This window comes from Jaculus jaculus, chromosome 2 (genome assembly GCF_020740685.1).
Source record: "Jaculus jaculus isolate mJacJac1 chromosome 2, mJacJac1.mat.Y.cur, whole genome shotgun sequence".
NCBI classification, from domain to species: Eukaryota; Metazoa; Chordata; class Mammalia; order Rodentia; family Dipodidae; genus Jaculus; species Jaculus jaculus.
In genome coordinates, this window is record NC_059103.1 from 174,250,265 (window position 1) to 174,253,631 (window position 3,367).

Genomic DNA, 3,367 nt, shown 5'->3' on the forward strand with positions numbered 1-3,367 from the left:
CAAAGGAAGAAATACTACTACTACTATGAACTTGGAAGTAGTGTGGCCAGAAGGAAGGCAGAACATATTATATTCCAAGAGTAGGTCTTTTGCCACTTCTAGGTATGTGGTTGAAGTCACTAGTTGTGTGATAAGTCTTTTTGGAGTAAGAATTTATTTTCTTTGGATATATTTGAACAGATTCTCAGAGCATAAGTTTCAAGTCACTTTTTATAAAAATGACTGTGCAGGTTCTACATTTAACCACCAGAGGGCACTCTTGGACCATTGAAAGCCACTTTCTTGTCCTGCCACTGGTTCTGAAATGCTGTTAGAGAAGCCTACACTTAATAGCATTTTGGTGTGGGATATTTTGTTACAAGCATGTATTAATAAAAAAAAATTGTCTGAAAATATTAGATGGCTCGTTTGGTGACAATCCAGCCTCTGTGTGTGTGTGTGTGTGTGTGTGTGTGTGTGTTTGTGTGTGTGTATGTACTTCAAATACCTTTTAGTAGACTGGTGCCATCCTGTGACACAGTCTTCATTAACAAAATGTAAGAGGTAAAAAATAGATTATGGGTGCATATGTGGCCATGAGCAGATAAGTTACTTAGCAGGCACTATAAACCAGGCATTTCCTTTGAGCCAGGGGTATAGTGCTAAAGGTACAGCCTGCCTTTATGGGGCTTACTGCCTTGGCATCTAGTGCGGTTTTTCTAGAAAGATAATTTCTAGAAAAATCTAGCAATCTCAAATTTTAAAAAAAGTTTTATTTGTGAAATCCAAAGCCTAAAAACATACTTAGGATGTGTGAAGGCTAACCATGGCTAACCTGATTGGATTTGGAATAACCCAGGAGACACATTTGGTTGCATCTGTGTGAAGGTTAACAGACTGGAAGAGCCACCCTGAATGTGGGTGGCACCATCTTGTGCTAGGGTGCCGGACTGAACAGAAGGAGAAAGCAAAGGAGTACCGACAGTGTCTCTGTCAGCTTCCTGTCTGGCAATCAGAGCAATGTGGCCGGTCCCTTCATCCTCCCACCATGGTGGACAATTCCCTTACTAACCATGGAGCCAGAAGAAATGCTCCCTTCCTCAAGTAGTAGCTGAACTTAGTATGCCTGCCCAGGAAAGCCAACCTAGAATCATAAAGAATAGACTTGGAAGCCGGCCGTGGTGGCGCACCCCTCTAATCCCAGCACTTGGGAGGCAGAGGCAGGAAGATCATCATGAGTTCGAGGCCACCCTGAGACTTCATAGTGAATTCCAGGTCAGCCTGGCCTAGAGTGAGACCCTACCTCAAAAAACAAAACAAACAAAAATAACCTTGGTTATCTTTTTTCTTTTGAAGTATTAAGTCAATTATTTATAGTATATAATGTTGCCCACTTTCATTTTCACACTTGATGAAGTATCTGACCAAACTGCCGATCTGTGCCTTGCATCTTCTCTCTGGAGGTTTGTGTACAGGCTGATACATTTGGTTTTGCTGTGCTCAGACATTCTGTTTCTTTCTGAATATATTTCTGCAAAAATCTGGAAACAGCATCCCAATTCAAATATTTTCCTTGTTTGGAATCTAAAAATATGGAACGCTTCACTGATTTGCATGTCATCCTTGTGCAGGGGCCAAGCTAATCTCTATATCTATATCGTTCCAATTTTAGTATGTGTGCTACTGAAGGGAGCACTAGAGTTGGTTTTCTAAATTCTTTGTGTGTGTGTGTGTGTGTGTGTGTGTGTGTGTGTGTGTGTGTAGCCTTATGTGCATTTGTACACATGTGTGCCATTCATGGAGAGGAATTAAATGTCTTTCTCAAACCATTCTATACCTTTTTGTTTTGTTTTTTGACAAAGTCTCACTGAACTTGGATCTCAGCTGTTTGGCTAGACTAGCTAGGCAGCAAGTCCTGGGGATTCTCCTGCCTCTGCCTCCCCGGTACTGAGATTACAGGTATGTGCCTCTGTGCCCAGCTTTGTACATGGATACTGGGGATCTGAACTGGGAACCTTATGTTTATATGGGCAGCATTTTATCCACTGAGCCATCCCCCAGTCTATAGACCTGCTTTTCAGACCTGATAGTAGATCTGACTGAGCATGGACCAAAGTTTCTGTGTTGGTATTCTGTATCTATGCTATGTGATGGCCCATAGCTTCATGCATCTGTAGGACACTTGAAATGTGGCCAGTGTGTCTCAGGGTGGACATTTCAATTTTGGTACAATTAGCAAGCTGTGTGTGGCTGTGGTTACTGCATCAGACCATGCCGGCTTACTTAGCCATACCTTGGTAGTGAGCCCTTTTGCCTTAAGCTTCCAAATATGCCTCATAGCCTTAGCTTTCTCTTACGTCTGTAACTGGAAGAGCCAGCTTAGCTTCGGCTTGCTTTGATTGCCAGATTGGATTTCCCAACAATCTGAGAAACAAGGAGAAGAAAGGGTTACTCTGAGTCACTGTTGATGTGCCCCAGGTTGCTACCCAGACAGCGTTCTCTTTGATCTCCAAAGGCGTTATGTACACTTTGTGCCTTTCTGTGCATGAGGATAAACTGGTTGCAATATTGAGAGACCTAAAGCTGTTTCTGATGGGAAATATTGAATCAGCAGAACTGAAAACACAGCTGTGTGGTTCTGATTGGGAGTGTCATTTCCTCTGCCAGTCAGTGCCTACTTGGCATCCGTGGTGTGCAGGGCCTTCACTGCGCCTGACTCTAGGGAGATGCTCAGCCCAGGTTCTTGAGTTACGTTGTCTCTACTGCCTGGGATTAAAATATATACACACGCACGCATGCACACACACACACACACACATATATTTATTATTTATTCAAGAGAGAGAGTGAATGTGGGAGGGAGGGAGAGGGAAAGAGAGAGAATGGGTGCGCCAGAGCCTCCAGCCACCGCAGACGAACTCCAGATGCTTGCACCCCCTTATGCATCTAGCTTACGTGGGTCATGGAGAACCAAACCAGGATACTTTGGCTTTGCAGGCAAACGCCTTAACCACTAAGCCACCTCTCCAGCCCTCTGACTGGGATTTTTAAGAGGTGCATAAAATGGAGAAGCAGGCACCACCTCTTGCTAGAAGTCTGATGGCTTCCAGACGCCCTGGGGGAGGAGGCTCAAGGGCGGCCGGGTTGCATCAGTGGTGTGCAGGCGTGGGTCTTGTCATCTTGAGCCCAGGGCCGCCACCCTGCCCAGAGCCATGCTGCTCACCTGCGACCCGGCGCTGTGCTCCCCTCCCCGTGCTCCTGGTGCTGCAGCACTCTGGAGCCCACCCCTGCCTCCTTCTTTGCCATCGCCACTGTTGTATATCTTCCCCAGGGTACTTGACAGCTTCCTAAGTGGACGCTTTGTCCTCAGTCTCCGCTCACCTTCAGT

General features: G+C 45.4%; 1 non-coding gene across 1 annotated transcript; it reads right to left on the reverse strand.

Annotated features, from left to right (window-relative positions):
• Positions 1–1,565: 1,565 nt before the first annotated feature.
• LOC123459014 lies at positions 1,566–1,675 on the reverse strand. Its single transcript, XR_006635946.1, has one exon. It is a non-coding gene; the product is annotated as a U6 spliceosomal RNA (small nuclear RNA).
• Between the last annotated feature and the right edge of the window lie 1,692 nt (positions 1,676–3,367).